Source organism: Phyllobates terribilis, unplaced genomic scaffold (assembly GCF_046119375.1).
Source record: "Phyllobates terribilis strain yellow unplaced genomic scaffold, ASM4611937v1 Scaffold_12__6_contigs__length_324123572, whole genome shotgun sequence".
Taxonomy (NCBI): domain Eukaryota; kingdom Metazoa; phylum Chordata; class Amphibia; order Anura; family Dendrobatidae; genus Phyllobates; species Phyllobates terribilis.
This window is the reverse complement of record NW_027362772.1, coordinates 223,288,554-223,311,881: the sequence shown is the minus strand read 5'-3', so window position 1 is coordinate 223,311,881 and position 23,328 is coordinate 223,288,554.

The following is a 23,328-nucleotide window of genomic DNA, read 5'->3' as shown; positions in this document are numbered from 1 at the left end:
CCCGAAAGGCATACAGTTGAACTCACTCAGTCCCATCGGGGTGGTGAAGGCGGTCTTCTCTTTGTCAGCCTCTGCCACAGGAACCTGCCAGTACCCACTAGTAAGGTCCAAAGTAGAAAAGAAGTTAGCTGATTTTAGTGCGGCTAAAGACTCTTCTATTCTAGGCAGCGGATATGCGTCTTTGTGGGTGATACGGTTGATTTGTCTATAGTCGACGCACATTCTCATGGTGCCGTCTTTCTTTTTCACCAGAACCAAGGGGGCTGCCCAGGGGCTACAGCTGTCTCTGATGACCCCAGCTTCTTTCATCTCTCTTAGCATGCCCTTTGCGTTCTGGTAGTGTGCAGGGGGTACAGGTCTGTGTCTTTCTTTTATCGGTGGGTGGCTCCCTGTGGGAATGTGGTGTTCTATCCCCTTTACTCTGCCGAAGTCTAGCGGGTGCTTACTAAAGACTCTCTCGTACTCCTGTACCACCCGGTAGACTCCTTGTTTTTGGTGCAGGGGAGTGGAGTCAGCACCCACATGGAGTTTCTGGCACCAGTCCTCCTTTTGTTTCTGGGAGCCATTACACTCCGCCTGTGGAGATGGAGGCAAGGGTTCCACGGCCCTGATAGCTTTGTGTTCGACAACAAACAGTTTAGCGAGTGTAGCGTACCTGGGTAAGGGTACTTCCCTCTCCCCAATGTTGAGGATGCGAACGGGCACCCTCCCATGACGGACATCAACCACCCCCCGGGCTGTCAAAATGGTGGGCCTGCTGTCTGAGTACACGGGTTCTACCATGGCTTGGTAGTCTCTACCTCTCAACCCGATTGCAGTCCGACACCAGATCATCATTTCACTTTTGGGAGGCATGGAAATGGGGAATGGGTCACTCATTCTTACGCTACCGATCTCACCACCAGACAGTTCTACCTGCTGCCGTCTCATCAGGGCTTTTATCTCCTTGTTGAGGACTCTCTGTTGGCTGGAACTAGCATTCACCGCCACCTGTTGTAGAATTACAATTACCTCTGAAAGACAATTTTCAATTACATTAGTACCCACAGTTATTTTAGGGTGACTTTCACGACGGTCAATGTCCACAATAATTACTCCCTGTGCCGGCAGTTCAACTTTACCAATTTTAATGGTCATCTCCTTGAACCCCATCTGCGGCACGGGTAAGCCATTACTGGCGATGATGCTCAAGTTACTGTCTGGATACCGTGTGATATCAGCATCAGTCCAATACTGCATAAAAAGTACATAAGGGATAGTGGTTACTTGCGACCCAGTATCCAGCAAGGCGCTCATGGGGATACCGTCCAGCACCACGGGTAAAACCGGGCGCCCCCCAACGTACTTATCACGCCAATTATAAGGGCCTGGTGATCTTATGCCTGGGGGTTGGCCCTCTGTCCCAGGTTGGACCCGTTTAAATTACAGTACCTGGAAATGTGTCCGGGCTGGTTGCATTGACGGCAAATGGGCTGTCCATCCTCTGCGTAGCGGTCTGTGGGCCTCCCTCGGAATGGCGGGATCCTCCTCTGTCGACGTCACGGGACATTCTCCGGACTTGAAGCCAGCTCGATGGGTCTTGACGGGTCCACTTGAAACGCCTGGACGGTCCTGGTCAAAGCCGCGACGCTCCTGGTCAGCTCCTGGACTTGGTGGTGCAGGTCTTTCGACGGGGCTTGGTTCAGGGCCTGTGCATCAGCCCCCACGGGGTCCATAGAGGAGGGCGCCGCCTCCTGGTGGTAGGTGAGAGCAGGGCGCCGAGGGTTTATAGCGCCACTGGTTGCAGATTCACGGAGCACCCTTATGGCCCTGTCCTTAAATTGGGCAAAGGTCAGGTCAGGGTTCTGAAAGAACATGAGGCGCAGTTGGGCCCTGTGGGCGCTAGACAGCAGACCTTCTATGAATTGTTCTGTTAGCAGCTTATCCGTTTCCTGCACACTGCCAGGGTCAGTTTGTTGAATAGCCCTCAAGGCTTCCTGCAGATTTAGGGCATAGTCTCTGATGCTGTCCTGTGCCCGCTGCTTACATCCATAGAACCTCATTTTAATCTCAGCGGAGGTACGTGTGTCAAAGGTACTCCGCAGCCGGGCCAGAATACCCTTCACAGTCCTTTTCTCCTCAGTGGGCCATGATTTTACCTCCCTTTGGGCTGCGCCAGTTAACTGCCCTGTTAGTATGCTGACCTTCTGTTCCTCTGTCAGGGGGTAGACTTGGAACAAACTGTACAGCCTTTCCTTAAAGTCAGTTAGGGCATGGGGCTCCCCTGAGTACTTGGGCAGCCAGGCCGCTCCAGGGATGTAGGGCAGGGAAAAGCGCATCACCGCTGCTGCAGCCGCGTTGGTGGTAGTGGGCGCCTCTGTGTCCGACATTTTCCTCCCCCTTAGTTAAGCGTGGCCTACCTTCCGACGATCCTCTTCTGTAGGCCGCGGCTCAGCTGCTGCTGCTCTGGACGAGGACCTGGCGTCGCGTCCTGATGACGTCAGCGTCGCTCTCTCTCCCTTCCAGGACCTTGCGCAGCGTCGGTGCGTGGGGCGGAGCTTCGGATCTAGCGCGGTTTTGACGTCCACGCCCCTCTTCTTCCCGAAGATGGCGTCCGATGGCGGGAAGCAGCTGCGGATGGCGGGAAGACGGCAGAAGACGGCGGGAAACGGTCCAAGATGGCGTCTGATGGCGGGAATCGGCTCCGGATGGCGGGAAAGTTCGCCACAGGTAAGTTACAAAAGTCTTTTTCAGGCACGCATTACCCGGTGGTTACGGGCACGAAATCCTGCCGACTACGCCAAAGCTGACTCGCCCCCTGGGCCGTGGGGAACTCGGATCCGGGCAATAGGGAGACGATGGGGGTAGTAGTGGCGACCCGGTTCCGTGGCTCAGGGTGGTCAGGCCAATGGTAGTCTGCTACATTCTGCTGATAATGTCCGACTACGCCACCCGTGGATTGCGGTTATTAGAAACCGCCGCTGCATGCAGACCGCTGGGGCTGATGAAGTGTGCAGCTAGGGTAGTGTGACTCCCCACGGGAAGAGTGCGGCCCCAGGGCAGTATAATGGATGGTAGGAGTGATGGTGGTGAGAGTCCCAGTGTTAATAGTGCTGGAGGAGCAATGAGCACACAGACAACAGGTTGCAGTCCAGGGTCTTTACTAGAAAAGGTAAACTGACCCACAAACAGTCCCGGCTAGGAGGGGACCTGGATGTCTGAGAGCAACGGGGAAATTGGCCCTGGTCAGGGTGAGGGTGTAGGCCTACCGTGCTTTCTGTGCTCCTTCTGGCTATCTCCTCGTTATAGGGTAGCAGCCCACGTTTCCGAGCTTTCCGTGTATTCTCGCCTGTATGGCCTGCGACGTGGGTTCCTTTCTGCTCCCAGCCTTGTACGGCTCTGCTGGTCCCTTCTGTTGTGGCAGGGCCTCCAGGCTTCTTAGGCAAAGGAATATACAGTCCCTTGTGGACTGGCTATCTGCTGGAGAATGTGGAATCCTCCCAGCCTCTGACACCAAAGTCTGGTAAAGTAAGTCTTTTATCTGCCAAGACAGGCTCTCTTCGCCTCTTGTCTCTGGCTTGTGGCTCTCCTCCTGCCACACTTCCTCTTAGGTGCAATACAACTGTCTGTCCCTGCTCTGCTCTGGGACAAGTCTCAGTCCTGAGACAGGCCTTCAAGTTCTCCCTAACCCTGCCCCCAGCACCAGCTTTTATAGGGGCAGCCTGCTCCCCCTACTGGCCTGAGACAGGAGGTACTGCATGCTAATGTTCCCCTGACTAGAGAACCTCCCCCTTGCTCTCAGACACAGCTTTATTACATTTTGTGGCATCCAGGCCAGGGTGACACATTATGATCTGCAACACAAACTAAGGAAAAATAAGGGAAAGCTGTCCCTACAGTAAGACTAAGCTGAATCCCTACGATATAGCGGGCTGCCTGTTCCTTGTGAACAGACCCGCCTTCGTCCTCAGCTAGTCTGAACGGAGACCTATAGAATAAAGGGAGGGGTCCCTAAAAGAACTAAGGACTGGGACAAATATGGGGCACCTCCTAAACAGAAGTTGTTGCAGAGCAAAAAAGACAAACTGACAAAAAGTACAAAAGGTCCCAGAGGACCAAGAACTGACAGAGATAGGCACCGAAGCACCTGGCTAGAGAGACAGTCAAAACAACACTGAAGCCCAGCAAAGCCAGAAGGGCGGAGCTGGAATATATAGGCAACTGGTCACGTGACCGCAAAACACAAGATATCAAAAACTAACAGGAGGGTTCTAACAGTACCTCCTCTTCTATGAGGATACTCTGGATCCTCCAGGCCCAGGCCTATCAGGAAACCTCCTGTGGAAAGCTTTAACAAGCCTAGGAGCAGAGACATCATCCGTCCTTACCCAGGAGTTGTCTTCGGGACCGAAACCCTTCCAGGAGACAAGATACTGTAATTTCCCTCTATGCCATCTAGAATTCAAAATACGAGAAATTTCATATTCGCCGTCTTCCACCAGAGGGGGAACTGTGACAGTGGCGTCCCTATTAGATACATCAGCCTTTTTCAACAAGGAAACATGAAACACAGGATTAATCTTCCAGGAAGTAGGGACATCCAACCTAACAGCAGACGGGTTAACAACCTGAAGCACTTTAAATGGACACACAAAATTAGGACCCAGTTTTTAAGAGGGAATCCTCAACCACAGGTTCTTCGAGGACAACCAAACCATGTCACCCACAGTAAACAAAACCTCTTTACGTTTCCTGTCAAAATACTTCTTGGACTTCTTGTTAGCCTCTTGCAGGTTACAACATACATTAGTCCAAACTCTCTCCAAATCACTGGAAAAATTCTCCTCCTCCGACACCGCAGACCCCAATTTGGAGAACGAACCAAAAGACGGATGTCTCCCAGTACAACAAAAAAAAGGAGAACACCCAGCAGAGAAGGATGTATGATTGTTAAGAGCAAATTCTGCGAGAGGCAGAAACTCAGACCACACCTCTTGATTGTCCGTCACAAAACAACGCAAAAACTGTTCTACATCCTGGTTCTTTCTTTCAGTCTGTCCATTCGACTCAGGATGATAACCAGACGAAAATGACAAATGGACTCCCAACCTGTCACAAAAAGCACGCCAAAAGCGAGCCACAAACTGAGGTCCTCTATCAGAAACAATATCCGTGGGAACACCATGGAGCTTGACAATCTCCTTAACAAACGCATTAGCGAGTGTCTTGGCGCAGGGCAACTTAACGAATGCAACCAAATGACACATCTTACTAAAATGGTCCACGACCACCCAGATGACAGTAAAACCCTCGGACACCGGAAGATCAGTAATAAAATCCATAGTGAGATGCGTCCAAGGCGCACTAGGAACCTCCAGCGGGCAAAGCAACCCCGCAGCAGGAGTATGTGAAGCCTTTGACCTAGCACACATAGTACACTGACGCACCCACTTGATGACTTCCTTCTGCCATCCAGGCCACTAAAAACTGCGACTGATAAGTCTCTTAGTCTCCAAAACTCCTGGATGACCTGCCAACCGAGACTCATTACACTCCACAAACAAATCTCTCCTAAAGGCTCTAGGCATGAACAACCTCCCATGGGGAGTGTTAGATGGAGCATCATCTTGAGCATTCAGAATCCCATTCTCCAAAACGGAGTCCTAAGCCGCCACCACAACTCCTTTCTGCAAAATGCTCTCCTCCTCCTCGGCACCGACCATAGGAGAGAAGCTGCGAGATAAAGCATCGGCTTTAACATTCTTAGTACCAGGGATATAGGTGACAGAAAAATGAAACCGAGAAAAAAAAAGTGCCCACCTAGCTTGACGGGCATTCAAACGCTTGGCAGTGTCCAGATAGATCAAATTCTTATGATCTGTGAAAACCTGAATAGGAAATCTAGCGCCTTCCAAAAAATGACGCCAATGTTCAAATGCAAGTTTAATAGCCAGCAACTCCCGATTTCCAACATCATAATTCAGTTCAGTTTCCGAAATTTTTTTCGAAAAAAAGGCACAAGGATGTACTCCACCCTTGTTCTCTTGAGACAAAACTGCTCTGACCCCGACTGATGAAGCATCGACCTCGACCAAAAAAGGCTTGATCTCATCAGGCTGCATAAGAATAGGGGCAGAACTGAACCTCTCTTTGAGATACTCAAACGCTTCAATGGCCTCAGTAGTCCACTGGGCCGTATTCGCACCTTTCTTGGTGAGATCGGTTAGACGTTTAACAATTACAGAAAAGTTCTTAATGAATTTCCTGTAATAATTGGCAAAACCCAAAAATCTCTGTATAGATTTCAAACCAATGGCCTAGGCCATTCCTGCACAGCCTGAACCTTCACAGGGTCCATCTCAAAGCCCTCGCTGGAGACAATGTAGCCCAAAAAACTAATTTTCTGCACAGCGAACTCACATTTCTCCAGCTTAGCAAAGAGTGAATTATCACTCAATAACTGCAAAACTTCACGTACACTTTGCCAATGGGACTCGAGATCTGGTGAATAAATCAAAATGTCATCCAAATAAACAACCACATTCTTACCAATCAAAGGTCTCAGGATGTCATTAATAAGGTTCTGAAAAAATGCAAGTGCATTGGTAAGACCAAAAGGCATTACCAGATTCTCAAAGTGACCTACCGGAGTGTTAAAAGCAATTTTCCATTCATCACCCTCCTTCACACGTAACAAATTGTATGCCCCTCAGAGATCAATTTTGGAGAACCACTTGGCCCCCACTAACTGGTTAAACAAGTCAGGAATTAACGGCAATGGGTAGGAATTACGTACGGTAATCTAATTAATTTTACGAAAATCCAGACATGGATTTTTTAAAAAAATAAGAATCCAACTGCCACAGGTGACTTAGAAGGTCTAATGTGACCAGCAGCCAGGCTAGTCTGTATGTACTCCTCCAAGGCCTTTCTCTCAGGGATGGTCAGATTAAACAAGCGACTTTTGGGAAGAGTAGCACGCGGAACAAACTCAATGGCGCAATCATAATCCCTATGAGGAGGTAAAACTTGTGACTCCTCCTCTGAAAAAAACCCCCAAAAATCTTGAATAGGTACAGGTAATTCCCCTTTTTCCACAGCCGCAATGCGACCATTACAACATTTATCATAGCACTTCGGACTCCAAGACTTAATCACATTAGTAGACTAGTCCAGTAAAGGATTGTGCAGTTTTAACCAAGGCAATCCTAGAACAACTGGAGAGGGCAAATTATCCAAAACAACCAAGTCCAAAATTTCTTGGTGATCTCCATTGATAGTGAGAGGAAATGCAGCAGTCTTGTGAGTAATACATTTCAAAGGAGTGTTATCAATTGCAACCACAGAAATAGGTGATGACAAAGGTTTGGATTTCAATTTAAGTTTTTCCAAAAACCCTTTATCAATCACATTAAGTGTTGAACCACAATCCACAAATACCTGAAATTCAATCAAATCTTGCTGCAGAGTAGTACTCCCAGAAAGAAACACTCCTGCAGAGCGTAAACAAGCTATATGGGCGCAACTGACCTTTTTTTTTTCTTTACTTAAACGACGCTCACAATACTTAATCAAATGATCAGCTTTACCACAATAGAGACACAAACCCTCGGCGAATCTCCAATCTCTTTCCTGAGAGTGGAGTGACATCGCCCCAACCTCCATTGGTTCTCCTCTGTCAGAGCAGGTTTTCTGGGGACTAGGACCTGGCATTGCAGGAGTCTTTACATCATTAACCCTGGACCTCAGTTTCCTGTCCACACGAACAGCTAACTGCATAGCTTCCTGCAGAGTCTCAGGTGCAGGGTATGCAATTAGCAAATCTTTAACCCTTTCACTCAGACCAGCAAGAAATAAACATTTCAGCGCAGAATCATTCCATTTAACTTCTGAAGCCCATCTCCTGAAGTGTGTGCAATAATTTTCAACATCATCTGACCCCTGATTCAAACATCTAAGTTCTGATTCAGCAGATGAGATTCGATCAGGATCATCATATAATAGCCCCATAGCAGAAAAAAATTCTTCAACAGAACTTAAACATGGATCATTAGGCTGGAGAGAGAAGGCGCAACCCTGTGGTTCTTTGCGCAAAAGTGACTTAATAAAACCAATGAGCTGTGATTCATTCCCAGAGGATCTTGGTCTCAAACGAAAATATAACAAACAAGCATTTTTAAAGGAAAAAAAATCTTGCTGTTTACTATAAAAAACATCAGGCAGTCCTACCTTTGGTTCAACAAAATGCGCTCCAGGACAGCTACTCATGTGTTGCAGAAGCTCGGCCACCTCCAGAGACAATCCCTGCAGGCGTTGAGCCAACTCCTGGACGGAAACCATACTGATCCCCGAATTTTCTTTCCTTTAGTTTTTTTTTTTGGGCTGGACTTACTGTTATGATCTGCAATATAAACTAAGGAAAGATAAGGGAAAGCTGTCCCTACAGTAAGACTAAGCTGAATCCCTACGATGTAGCGGGCTGCCTGTTCCTTGTGAAAAGACTCACCTTCGTCCTCGGCTAGTCTGAACGGAGACCTATAGAATAAAGGGAGGGGTCCCTAAAAGAACTAAGGACTGGGACAAAAATGGGACACCTCCTAAACAGAAGTTGTTGCAGAGCAAAAAGGACAAACTGACAAAAAGTACTAAAGGTCCCAGAGGGCCAAGAACTGACAGAGATAGGCACCGAAGCACCTGGCTAGAGAGACAGTCAAAACAACACTGAAGTCCAGCAAAGCCAGAAGGGCGGAGCTGGAATATATAGGCAGCTGGTCACGTGACCGCAAAACACAAGATAGCAAAAACTAACAGGAGGGTTCTAACAAGAAGGAGTAGCACCAGACCCGGAGAAGGTCACTGCCATCCAGAAATGGCTGGAGCTGAAGAGCCTCAAGGAGGTACGCCAGTTCCTGGGACTAGTCGGGTATTACCGGAGGTTTGTGAAGGACTATACCAAGAAAGCGGCGCCTTTGCAATATCTCCTGGTAGGACAGTCCGGGAGAGGCAGAAACCCCCCCGTTCCAGTGGGGTAAGGAGCAAGCTGAATCCTTTGAGGTGATGAAGGAGATCCTGACCGGTGAAGAGATCCTGGCCTACCCTGACTACAGCCAACCGTTCCTGCTGTACACTGATGCCAGCAATGAGGGATTAGGAGCTGTGTTAAGTCAGAAGCAGAATGGCCGAGAGAAGGTGATCGCCTATGCAAGCAGGAAGCTCCGCCCGACTGCGAGGAACCCAGAGAACTATAGCAGCTTCAAGTTGGAGTTCCTGGCCCTGGTCTGGGCCATCACCGAGCGGTTCAAGCACTATCTAGCCTCCAGCAAGTTCACTGCCTACAATGATAATTACCCCTTGATCCATCTAGAAACAGCCAAGTTAGGAGCCATGGAACAACGATGGAAGGCTCGGCTGTCAAACTACCAGTACAACATTAAGTACCGGGCAGGCCGCAAGAATGCCAACGCCGATGCCCTGTCCAGGATGCCTCACCAGTCGGACACTGAAGAAGAAGTGGATGACCTGGAGGAGATTGAGCTACCTGCCTTCCACCGTAATGGAATGATCCACGAGCAACGAGCCTCCAGGAGGCATCGCGGTAAAACGTTAAACCCTTTGCCTCACCACAGCTGGAAGGAGACCCAGGACAGTGACCCGGTTGTCAGCCATTTCAAAGAACTGATAACCCAGGAAGGTTCCTGTTATGCACACGCCCCGGGCTGACTGGCGTGTGTGTGATTTAGTGATTCCACTGTGCCATGAACTGGAGAGTACCTGGAGGAGCGTAACTAAGTATCTACCCGATCTGACCAAGGTCGCACGACGGCTAACAACGCCGTGCACCATGGAGGAACCAAGCAGAGGGATCAGGTGCTACTCCAGGCCAGACCCCAGACACGGCTGTTGACCCACACTGGGGAATACAGAACAGGCAGGTTAGGCTGGCACACAGACAGGTGGGTATTGGCAGGCATGGCTGGCATGCAGACAGGTGGGCACTGGCAGGCACGACTGGAGTGCAGACTGGAGGATACTGGCAGGCATGGCTGGTATGCAGACAGCAGGGTACTGACAAGTACGGCTGGCGTGCAGACGGGGAGGTACTAGCAGGTTGGAGCACAGGCTGGATAGGGTCCAGTACAGACTGGGATTCAGGAACAGAACCGCAGATGCGGTAGACAAGCAGAGCAGAGAGGAACCGCTGGAGCCGTGGGCAAGGAGGAGCAGCGAGGTACCGTCGGAGCGGTGAGCAAGCAGAGCAGGGAGAAACCGCCAGAGCGGTGAGCAAGGCAGAGCAGGCAGGAACCGCCGGAGCGGTGAGCAAGACAGAGCAGGCAGGAACCGCTGGAGTGGTGAGTAAGGCAGAGCAGGCAGGAACCGCCAGAGCGGTGAGCAAGGCAGAGCAGGCAGGAACCGCCGGAGTGGTGAGCAAGGCAGAGCAGGCAGGAACTGCCGGAGCGGTGAGCAAGGCAGAGCAGGCAGGAACCGCCGGAGCAGTGAGCAAGGCAGAGCAGGCAGTAACTGCCGGATCAGTGAGCAAGGCAGAGCAGGCAGGAACCGCCGGAGCGGTGAGCAAGGCAGAGCAGTCAGTAACCGCCGGAGTGGTGAGCAAGGCAGAGCGGGCAGGAACCGCCGGAGCGGTGAGCAAGGCAGAGAGGACAGGGCTCTGTTCACACTGAACAGACTGGAAGGGAAAAGCAGAACCAGATGCACACAAGGTACTTGCAATGAAGTAGCGAGTGGACTCTAAACTCACAAACGGAAGTACAGCGACAACGAGTAGGAGTTAGGTGCAGGTTCAGACTCTGCAGAAAAAGGGAAGGTACGGACATAGAGAAAAACAGGTAACAGGCTAGGAGAGTGTTCAGACAGGAACTCAGTGTTCAGACAGGACGGGACGAACAGGCTAGGATCGTGTTCAAACAGGCGTGGGAATACAGCCTCCAGGAAGTCAGACAGGCAGGAAAAACAGAACAGGACCTGGCACATCAGAGGCAAGAAGCCCTCTGAGGATAAGAGTTGCTCAGGCACCAGCTTCAAGGTGGAGTTGGTTTAAATATCCTGTGACAGACAGCAATAGGCTGAGGACGCATTAGGGGTGTGCCCACAGCAGCTACAAAAAACAGGAAGTAACCGGGTCGCCGCCCTAAGCAGTCAGAACAGAGACAAACACACAGAATGAATAGAAGCCAGGCTAGCAGACTGGACTGAAGATCAAGTTTGCGATCTTCCATAGTGAGAGATGGTGCACCATGCAAGCCCGCCACCAGGTATGCTACAGTTCCTCCCTGGAGAAGGACGTGTCTCCACAAGCCAAGCAACTGTGGAATGAGAGAAGCCGGCTGTTCACCTATAGAGAGAAGCTGTGCCGAAGGTACCTCAACCCGAGGACCCATGAGATGGTATGGCAGATCGTAGTGCCCAGGACGGACATCCAGATGGTGTTGGAGGCCTACCACGATCAATCAGGGCACTTGGAAGAAGCTAGAAACCCTGCTGAAAGGTCGGTTTTATTGGGTTGGAATGCGCAGTTCCATAGAGAGGTGGTGCCGGGATTGTGGATCCTGTAGCCTCAGAAGAAACGACTACAGCAGCCAGAAGGCACCCCTGCAACCCATCAAGACAACTCGACCCTTGGAGATCGTGTCCCTGGATCATGTCAAGCTGACACCCAGCATGTCAGGATATTCCTATGCCCTGACCATGGTGGATCATTACTCCCGGTTCCTGGTGGTCGCCCCCGTCAAGGATCTGACGGCAGAAACTGCGGCGAAGATGTTTCAGGCGTGCTTCTGCAGGCCCCATGGATACCCGGAGCAGGTGCTGACAGTTCAAGGCTCAGCCTTTGAAGCCGAATTGTTCAAGGAGTTCTGCCATCTGTATGGGTGTAAAAAAATCCGGACTACACCGTACCACCCCCAAAACAATGATCTCTGTGAAAAGATGAATACCATCGTCATCAACCTGCTGAAGACCTTACCACTAGAGGAGAGAAATCATTGGCCAGACCTACTACCTGACCTGGTAGATCTGTACAACCACATACATGTGAGTTCCACCAATTGTACTCCAGCATATCTCATGCGAGCAAGACCCAGGAAGTTGCCCATGGACCTGGAGCTTGGTGTAGTAGAACCAGAAGCAGATATGTCCACTGAGGACTGGGACACGACCAGACGGGAACAGTACAGAAGAGTACAGGCCTGTGTCGAAGACAGTCTCACTCGGGTAAGGGACAAGCAGGAAGCCCACTACAATAAAAGTGCGCCCGCAGAACCCTTCACACCAGGAGAAGTGGTGTTAAAGAGGAAAAGGAGAAACCACAAACTTGATGACCAATGGGAGAGAGAACTTTACACTGTGTTAAATTCAAGATTTGATAACAAGAAGACCTGTTTGATTAGCAAAGACGGAGGAATAACGACTGCAACGGTATCTAGAGACCATCTGAAGTTGTGTCCAGACCTGCTAAAGCCATAAGAAGAAGTGCCTCTCAACGTACCGGAGGAGCCTAAAGAAGCAGATTGGCCTCAACTAGGAGGAGCAGTAATAATACCTGTGATCCACTTCTTTCAGCAGCCAAAAGACCCTCCACAGCAAGTAGAACCTGTAAGTGCTTCGGAAGAGCCTGCTCAAGATGAATCCCCGGTTGGAGCAGAGCAAGAAGGCCCAGCCAATGGTATACTTGCCAGTCCCGTAGAGAGGTTAAGGCAACCCTGCAGTTCCACAACCCTTAGAACTGAAAGAATGGGAGGTAGTACAAACACCAGTACCACACGCATCCCAGTACTATGTAGGTCGACACGCAGCACACAAGGTCAGACCCCTGTCAGATACAGAGAATAGAGAAGGAAACTCTGACAGTGTAGATAGTTGCCCCTGGGGTATTGTCTTGTGTATTTTCATGTATGTGTGTCTTGATATGTGCTTTGCCTTACTAATGGACAATTTAAGTGATATGGACACTTCCCTTGTTATCTCTAGTTACCTGTATGGGTACATAAAGAACTTTGTGGCTGAGGACTGTGTGCAGCCCAAAAAACTGTTTGCTGTAAATAATTGCACTCCCTGGAGCGCCCCTTTAGGTGACCTCAGAACAAAAACCAGTCTGACGTGGCAGAAGTGGAGGTCCAACTCAGGATCGCTATGCCCTGCAGCCACCCCAGGGCTTACGTTGAGGGTTTGCTTTGGACAGGTCCCTCAAGCTACCTTGTACTTTACCCGTGAGATGGACACCCTGTCAGGGGACCTCACCGGAACAGACTTAAATTCTGAGGTTGCTTATTGTATGTATGCATGTATATATTTATTATTTATAATGTTTTATTATGCAACGTTCAAGCAAAGTGCCTCCCATAAAGGGAAGGGTTATTGTTGTTACCTGTTATAAAAATTACTTCAGTCCGGGAGTACTGAGCTTTTCTAGGGGGGAATGTGGCACCCTGCTGCGCATTGGTGCCACAGATCCCAGAGGGGTGCATGGATGGACTTCTCCACAAGAGGCCCTCATAGCATTCACACACCTCCACCCTACCACCTCAGACCACCAGAGGGAGCCTGGATAGGGATATATACTGGAGGGTGGAGTTAGGCAGGCAGTCTAGAGAACGGTTTCCTCAGGGGACAGAGTTGGTTCCAGTCCCTGCAGAAGATGAGCCTGAGAGAGGTCAGTCTGCAGTGGAGCTCAGTCAGTTCCTCTAGAGAGAGTTCAGATTCAGTGAGCTCAGATTAGTGAGCCAGGAGCGTGCTGACGCTCAGAGAGCGGCGAAGAGCAGCGAGGCCTACTGCTCGTGTGAAGCCTAGTGAGGGCCCCGAGCGTGGTTGAAGGCGAGTGAGTAAGCAAGCAACACAGGGGGCAGAGGAGCTTAACCAGCTCACCCCAAAACCATTTACCGGACACCGGGTCCACGCCTACGGGGGGCCTATATCCCCAGCAGGAATAACCGGAACCCCTGGAGAACTATACGTCCCAGGTTCACCAGAAGCTGACTGTTATACCAGGGTCAGGAGTCACGGAGGCCCCAGAGAGCAGGGAGTGTGAACTCCAACAGAAGGCCCTACCACCCGGTCAGCAGGTGTAATACAGAGACCGAGTTAGGCCTAGCTCCAGGCAGGCCAGAAACTCATCCAAGGAAGGCATGGAACAAGAGGCCCAATACCCGCTCACTGGGGAGAGTCCTGATATGCACCCTTCACCCTCAAGTGCCCTGGATCGTGCCTGAAACACCACCAGTAAAGGTACTGAAGTGAACTCTTGTGCATGTGCCTATTCTTCCTCTGACCCGGCTGGGTCCCCTCTGTCCTGCATCCTTCATCTACACTGCCCTGAGGCCCCGCTCCACCTGTGGGGAGTCGCACCAACTAAGCTGCCTAAACACCGGCCTCAGAGGACTGTCGCAGCGCTGGTGATCCCCACCAGACACCACAGATGGCGTCATGAACTCCCTATCCCATACAACTTCCCCCCCTTTCTTTTAAGAGTGACCCCAGGGTACGGGCCCGGGAGCCGACCACCGTGACATCCCCCAAGATCAGGCAACAACAAGGCCCGGGCGCCGAATCATCCCCATCCCCTGGGCGTGTCAGAACCTCCCATTGTGGGCCGGGTCCCAGAATGGCGCCAAAAGCATACCCTGCCCCTTGCAACTGTGACTGTCCGCATAAATGTTTCCGTCAAGGCAGGAAGGCCGTCACAGGGAGTGACCGATAGCAAATCACCGTGGGACCGCCCCCAAAAGAGGTAGGCTTTCTGAATAAATCAGTCTGGATCCGATGTTCTGAATCCACTTCAAGTGTGATATCCAGAAAATCGATCCGCTTAGGATAGTAAGTATACGTCAGCTTTACAGCACGATCATTGGAATTTAAACGCGTCATCTATCTCTATGGCGTCGGCGCGCCTCCCGGATGTGGTCCCTGTGACGCTTCCGGGTTGCGCCCACGTCATTATGGGCGGTGCGGGGCTGGGGGGGGTGGTGATTATCCCGCCGCATGTGCCGTTTACACCATTCCATTGTCGGCCATCTTTAATCATCACATGACCACACATGTGATGCCCTGAGCGGGCGGAGCTATGTATTTAAAAAGGTTCTTGTGCTTTTCTTACTTACACCTCTCGAAAAAGCACCCGCGAAACGCGCGTCGAGGCTGTCCTCCATGACAGACACCTGCCCTCATGTGGTCCCCTTTCTACATGTGACAATATTTGGGGTGAGGCACCAGTGTCCTGTACATGATATGCACTATGGCAACTGATTAATTGTTCAGGACTATGGTATACGTGATCCCCACACACTTAGTGGTATGTTTATTGTCCATGTATACCACCTCTTTCTGCCCCGCTTTATATCCCCCCTTTTTTTACCCCTACTGTCTTGTCATTATTATTCAATACTTATTGCATCCCCTCCTTTTAAGATGATATCTGTGTAATATTTGTATGGTTTATGACATTTATGTAATTTCTTGTATATATCTATATTACCCTTCCTTTTGGGCTATAGATTAAGTGGGGTTCTCTGATCTGCATGTCTGCACTTTACAATATACACTTTTTGCCATTTATTAATGTAATTTTATATGTATTACTAATAAATTTTTGTATGCCAATACACTTGTTTTTTCTCCTGTTTACATATATCTTGTTCGAGTTGGCGACACGGATATGGGGTGTGAGTGGTATTTCATCCACACCACCTTAGTGTGAATCTCAATATGTGGGCTACTGTGTTTTTCATTACAAGCTTCTAGCTTACATAGATCCTCCTGTAATATAAAATTGTCCTCCTCTGTATTGATTACCTAATTTTGGTTAGAAACATATTCAGAATGTATTTAATCATATAAAAACTGTGCACAATTATATTTATTGATCCTAAAATAAAAAAAATAAAATGTACAAATGGTGATAGGACACAAGGTGGCACCAGTGTCAAGCTAGGTCTTATATGAAATAACTGCTGCATGGATTGTAGATAAACCTAGTTGAATACTGGTGCCACCTTGTGGCTATATATGGCATACCCACCATCTGTACTTTTTTTTAAATTTTTTAATTTTATTTTTGTATCAAATATAACTTTTCTAGTTTCTTATCTCTTGCATTGATATGCGCTGAATATTGTTCTATTATCCTATTTATGGGTATCATTCATACTTTTGTTATAGTAAGTTTGGCAAATTGCTGTAGTATTCAAAGTATTTGATATAGTTTTTACATGGATTTAGAAGCAGAATCCACCTCTAAATCCTTGTACATAAACTGAATGTACCGGCTACATTCCCACAATGAGTGTTCTTGATGCAGCTTTTATTAGATCACTACTTTGTCGTGCTTTAACCCCTTCTCAACATGAGACATTTACATCATGTCCCTGACCCTGATGCACACTGAGCCTGCCTCTTTCAATCAGCCATGATTTAACAGCAGTGGGTGGAGCGCAGTTCTCCCTGTGGCTGGTAACCTATTAAATGCCAATTTCAATCTGCCAGTGGCATTTAACAGGTTCTGAGATGGGGGCGTGATTCCATGTGCCAGTGACATTATCGCGGGGCACTGATGGGTTGACACATTTCTTCATATTTTAACTGTTCTGATTGCAAGATTTGTGCCTGTGACTTCCATGTTAAAAAAAATCTCAACATACACTAGCTTCTTATGTAAATTGTACTCACCCAATTCAAGTGCAAAAAGAATAATCAGGTGCCATACGGAGCCACAGTACAGCATTCGTTTTTTATGGATACATTGCAATTCTGTTGCATGGGAAACTGTAAATGGTCCCGTAAACAATTAATAGCTGCTGCTGTAAAGAAAAAAAAAGGATTGTATACAGATGACAAGGGAGAAATAAATGATCCAACTTTTCTGGATGAAACTATGAGCGATTCTTATACGCCTGTGTGAAGGAACCTAATTTAATAAAAAGTGCTACAAAAGTTGCTGCAAAATAGCACCAGTGATAACTACGGATTGTCACCCAAAAAGTAAGCCATGATACAGATTCACTGATGGTATATTTCAAAACGTAGGGCTCTCAAAATATGACAACACAAAAATAAGTGATTTTTTTTTCACAGTGCATTAATTGTACAAAATAATAAAACTATATAAATGTGACATCACCATAATCATACTGACCTACTGAATAAAGATAACACTTTATTTGGTGACTAGGGTAAAATTGAAAATGCCAAAAATCAGTTGCAGAATTACTGTTTTGTTTATAATCCTTCCAATAAAGAGCCAATGAAAGCTTGTTAATAAGTTATATAAACTCCAAAGTGATTTCACTGACAAATATGATTATTTCGCTTGGTCGAAAGGAAACTTAATGTACGAACCATGAACCAAGGCAAGGTCAACATTGTCAAAGCTGAAATAGACAGAACAGGACTCGACTTACTTAGAATTAGAATTTATGAATTAAGATGGACTCAATCCAGACATTTCCAATAAAACGTACATTGGGTCTGCTATTCTGGGAACAATACCGAAGACTAAAACAATGTCACTTTTATTATCAACCGAAGATTGGCCGATTATGTCCTGAAGTACAATGCAGTCAGTAATAGAGTCATCTCGATACGACTACAAGGAGCGACAAGCCATGTCACAGTTATACAAGTCTATTGACCAACAATGGATGCCTAGGGGGAGGATGCTAAGCTACGATCAAGTTCAAAAGGAATTTAGCAAGACACCAAAGAAGACGTACTCATTATTATTGGAGACTTGAATACCAAAGTGGTCCATGGCTAACATGGAACTGTTGTTGACAACTTTGAACTTGGTGAACAAAATGGGGATGGAGGAAGATTCATTGCCTTTTGTATGACAAATCAACTGTCCATTATGAACACCTTCTTCCAAAATCACAAATCGAAGACTATACATGGACATCAATTAATGGGGCCTATAAAATTCAGATTGACAACATATGTGTTTGCCAAAGATGGAGGTCGTCAATCATTAAAGTGAAAACAAGGCCAGTAGCTGTCTGTAGAACTGATCATGAACTTTTGACATCAAAGATTAAAGTCAAGCTGTGCAAAAGGAATAGACAACAAGCTGTTCCAGCTTCGATTTGACTAAGATATCTGAAGTTTTTTGGAATGGTCTGCACAACCAATTTACATCACTGGACATGGATGAAAGAAAGTCTAAGGAATGATGAACACATGTAAAGATTATTATTACTGAAGATGCCAGTAAGAAAATAAATAAGCGGCAGAAGAGATCTCCACAGCAATGTTTAACATAAGATACCCTAAAGATCATCAAAGAAAGATGAATGGCAAAAGGTAACAAGCAGGACACAGATAGCATCAGTAAAAGACTAAAGAGAGCCATTCGAGCAGACAAAGAACTTTATTACCAAAAGATATGTACAGAGATAGAAAGCGAACATCTGAGGGGCAAGACCAGGAAGGCAAAATAACTAAATATCAAAGAGATACCATGAAAGATTCAACCAAGAATGGAAATGTGGAAAGATGCCAACAGGAACAAACTCTGCCAGAACAGATCAAGGAAAGATGGAAAGAGTAAACAGAGCGCCTCTACAAGGACGATTCAGTGATATGGGAAAAAAACTGAGTGTTATGCTAGAGCAGCAACTCACTCGGGATAATAGGTAAAAAACTGCAACTGACCCTGCCGGTTCTTGTACAGACAAGAGATCCTGACCCCGCAGTCCCTAGTGGTTCATATGTGAGCTGAGATAGCCCTAACCACAAACTAGCAGATGTAAACTCGGACCTATGCTGCCTGATAGGCTGTGAGCGCTTCAAGTTCCTCCTAAAGAACCGGAGGCAGAGCAGAGTGTGAATTACCTACAAAAAGGAAAGTGTGCTGAAAAATAAAGATCCCAAAGTGAGTAAAATAAACCACAAAATCCAAAATAAAGTATAAAGTACGTAATGTTAGATCATATGCAGCCTACTTCCTAAAAAGAAACAGAAAATGGGTGCAGAGTAAGGAACAGAAACAGCAAAGAGATAAACCCTAGCTGGAATTTCACTCACTGGCTTTAAACTACAGCAGAATGGCTGAACATAAAAAGAGACTATCAACAGCAGGAAATGCCAGCAGGAGAAAAGAATATACAGCCGCACCCATAAGGTGATAAGGCAGGCAAATAAAAACACCTGTGTAATGCTAAACAGACTGCAGTCAGAATAACAAAACCTAAATACCCGGAGAAAAGGTGTGTCTGCTGTGGCTTGGTGGACAGAGAAGCCGACAACAAAACACAGGCTTGAGGGTTTGAACCCAGGAGCATGACACTGAGACTGGAAATGATGGAAAACCAAACATCCTGAAAGACGATGTCATTGCTGCGATAAAGCTTCTGTCAAACAACAAAGCCTTTGGATGTGACAATATTCCAATAGAGCTAATAAAGTCTTCTCAAGCAAGAGTTGATGTTATAACATGCCTGTGTAACAGATATGTGTTATGCTGGCAAATCGCATGCCTTCTAAGCGCAGCCCTACTCACCATGTGTTTCGCTCTGCTCCACCCAGTACCTGACCGTCCCTTTGAGTTGCCTTATGCTTCTCTTCCAGCTCTGCTGTTTGTGAGTGATAGGGGTGTGTCCTAACGATGCAGAAATTTGTATCCATTCTGCTCTGCAGAGATCTGCTTCCCTGGCTTATCACCTGACAGCAGGTGATATATTATGTGTCTCCACCTCCATTCCTCGCCTGAACTTAGGTTCTAGTAGCTTAGTCTCTTGCTTCCTGCATTGGCATATTCTTGTTTTGTCTCACCTATTATTGACCTTTCTTACCTTCTCGTTTATCCTGATCTCTCTGCTCCTGATCTCGGCTATGAATTCAGAACCTGTCCTTTCTGCTCCGACTTTGGACCGTCTGACTACGCTATTGTCTCACCCAACTGTACCCCGTGCCCGAGTTTCTGACACTCTGGTCAGCTGCTGCAGTCCCCAGGATTGCCCTGGAGTGGTACTTGGTGTCTACCGGTGGCCCAGCCTATCCTCACCATCAGAGGCTTTAGTGAATACCCGGTAGACACTTAGTCACACCCCTCCAGAGTAAGCCCGGACCGTCGCACAGTGGGCACACACCCATTAGCGTTACAGGATTTTAAGGCCATGGACTCTGCTGACAAATCGGGACCCAGAGACCCCAAGTCTAACGTAAAAGTGCTGTGCGAGAAAGTCCATTTTCAACGAGAGTGTCAAGACCAGATGATGCAGACTATTAATGTGGTGGCAACTCAGTTGCAGGATCTGACCGCCATGATGTTCTTCCTCTCCCCCGCCTATACTCTGTCTGACCATCCTACTACAGGACAGACTGCCTCTCCAAGGAAACCACCAATGGCTCCAGTTTCTGGAGGAACAGCTAAGTTTCAGCTTCCGCCCCCGTTCCGCTACGATGGAGATCCCAAGGAGAGCCATGTCTTCATTAACCAGTGTCAGATATACTTCTCTCTCCACACCTACTTGTTTCCAGCAGACTATGCTCGATGCATCCATACACTGGCTGTGAAGCTAGCCTGGAAAGAAGAAACCTTGGTGGTAACCTTCTGGCAGAGCCTGTCTGGTTGAATTAATGATGAATTGGCAGGCAGGTATCTACCATCTTCCCTGAAAGCTCTTATACTTCTGGCTTCTAGCATTGATCTCCGCTTTCACGAACATGCTTAGGAACAAGTCCGAGTATAATCCCATGCCAGAGGACCCTCCAGGCTGGACCCAGCCTTCCAGTATATAAATAACAAAAGACTGATTGTCACTTCCAAACAGAAAACTGGTGTGTACAGGTGCATACTAAGAGTAGTCATCTCTATACATATGTGGCACCCTGCTGTTCACAGGTACCACAGGACCCAAAAGGGTGCATGGATGGACTTCTCCACAAGAGGCACTCGCTACACACAAACACCTCCACCTTTCCACCTCATACCACCAGAGGGAGCCTGTCAGGGACATATATATTGGAGGGTGGAGTTAGGAAGTCAGATCAGTCTGCTAGATCAGTTAAGAGTGTGCTCAGTGAAGTAGCAGCACGCTGGCTGCTGTGCTGAGGCAAGTTGAGGCCTGCAGCACATGCTGAAGCCTGAGTTGAGGGCCCCGAGTGTGGCCGGAGGCAAGGAGAGAAGTGATAAGAAGCCAGAGGAGCATCATAGGCTCACCCCAGAATACCAGCCGGACACCGGGCCCGCGCCTACGGGAGCATCTACACCCAGTAGGGATCACCGGCATACCAGGAGGACTACAAGTCCCCGGTCGACCTGAAGCTAAACCCATTGACAGGACTAGGAACCACGAAGGCCCCAGCGTCCAGGGAGAGTGATTGCCAGAGGAAAGTCCTACTACAAACCCAGCAGGTGAGCGAGAGAGAGAGAAACAGCATAGAAGCCAGGCCTAGCTCCAGGCAGGTCAGAAGCTTAGAAAGAGGAAGCAAAGGATCAGGAGGCCTTATACCCACTCACTGGGGAGAGTCCAGAAGTGCACCCTTACCACCGAGTACCCTGGACCGTACCAGCTATCACACCAGTAAAGGTACTGAAGCGAACCCCTGTGTGCGTGTCCGTCATTCCCCCTGATCCGACCTGGCCACCTCTCACCTGCATCCCCATCCATCCTACACTGCCCTGGGGCCCTCTCCACCTGTGGGGAGCCGTTCCAACCAAGCTGTCCTATCAACTGCTCCAGAGGTCTGCAGCAGCGCTGATACCGATTACCGGACAAACTACAACTCCCTTGTAAATAATCCTCTTTTTGTGGACTGCCCTGGGCCATGGACCGGGCCGCAGCCACTGTGACATACATATATCTCATTCCCCAGTATCTAAAGGCCCGGCTGCCGAGTACCCCATTGACCTGGGGGCGCGTCATCTCTGGCGTCACGAACAGGATTTCGTGCCCGTTGCCACCGGGTACTGTGTGCTGTAATTGAACTGTGTTTAAACTGTGGTGAACATCGCCGTCATTACCACACCGCCGCGCGGGAAGAAGAGGGGCATAACCGCGGGAACCAGAGAGGCGTGACTACTGGAAGCGCGTGAAACCCAGGCCCCGCCTCGCGCCTCGACGTCGAACCAGGAAGCGTCAGGTCCTGGAAAGAGACCGTCGTCAAGTGCATTCTCTGACGTCAGCCGTGAGAGAGACGCAAGGTCCTGGAAGAAGACATTCACCTGCGGAGCTGCGGCCTACCCGATGAAAGTACAGAAGGTAGGCTACGGTTCACTAGGGTGGCGCAACCATGGCCGACGACCAGCAAAACGCCGGGGCATCGGTTAACGCTCCCTATGCTCAACTCGCGCCCGGCGCTGAACAAGCTGAAGCACCCACCCCACCAGCAGGGGTCACGATTCCAGTCATACCCATGGCCCTGCCGTACATCCCTGGAGCAAAATGGCTTCCCCAGTACGATGGTAAACAAGACACCCTGTCTGGATTCAAAAGGAAAATATGCGGTGTGTTGGATATGTACTCTATGACTGGCAAACAGAGAGCCGCTGTTGTACTGGGACAATTGACTGGTGTTGCAGAGCGGGAAGTTGAAACTTGGCCAGCCGCAGACCAGGAGTCAGTATCCATCATATTCAAGAAACTCCAAGCTGTCTTTGAGAACCGCACTGAGACAGATCTCCTGATGAGGTTCTACCATTGTACCCAGAAACCTGAGGATAGTGTCCGGGACTACGCCTGGCGCTTACAAGAGGCGCTGCGGGCCCTGAAACAGGTTAGTCCAGCCAGCATACATGATGAGAGTAAAACACTGACAGAACAATTCATCCAGGGGTTAAGGTCCCAGGAGGAGAGCAGAACTGTACGGTGGTGGGCCTAAGATCATCCAGATGCCACCTTTGACACGCTGAAGGACATGGCTATAAAGGGTCTGCAGCCCCTGGAAACATCAAATACTGCTATCCAATGTTACCAGGGTGGGGCCACCCCAGTGCCCGCAGCTCCCACTACTCCTTCGCTAGCAGCTGAAGCAAAAGTGCAAACAGCGACCCCTAGTGAGCTGGACAGTCTGCACTCTGAAGTGCGTCAGCTAAGCAAAACTCTGACCACTGTCCTGAGCGCCCTGCAGCTACAGACAGAGCCCAAGACGGATGGAAGGATCCTACTCGCCAACAGTCCTGAGGATGTCCCCTGGATGAGGAGAATGAGGACAACGCCACACCGTGGGAGGACCAGCAACCATTGTTGCCCCCCAAGAGAATTCGTCTGCTACCATTGTCGCAAGGCAGGCCACACTGCACGGACCTGTCCTTTAAACGAGCAAACACTGGGGCCGAGGGCCGACACCCAGTAGTAAACCAACCAGGCCCATCAAGCTGGTACAACCGGTTCGTGGGAGGAAGACCTT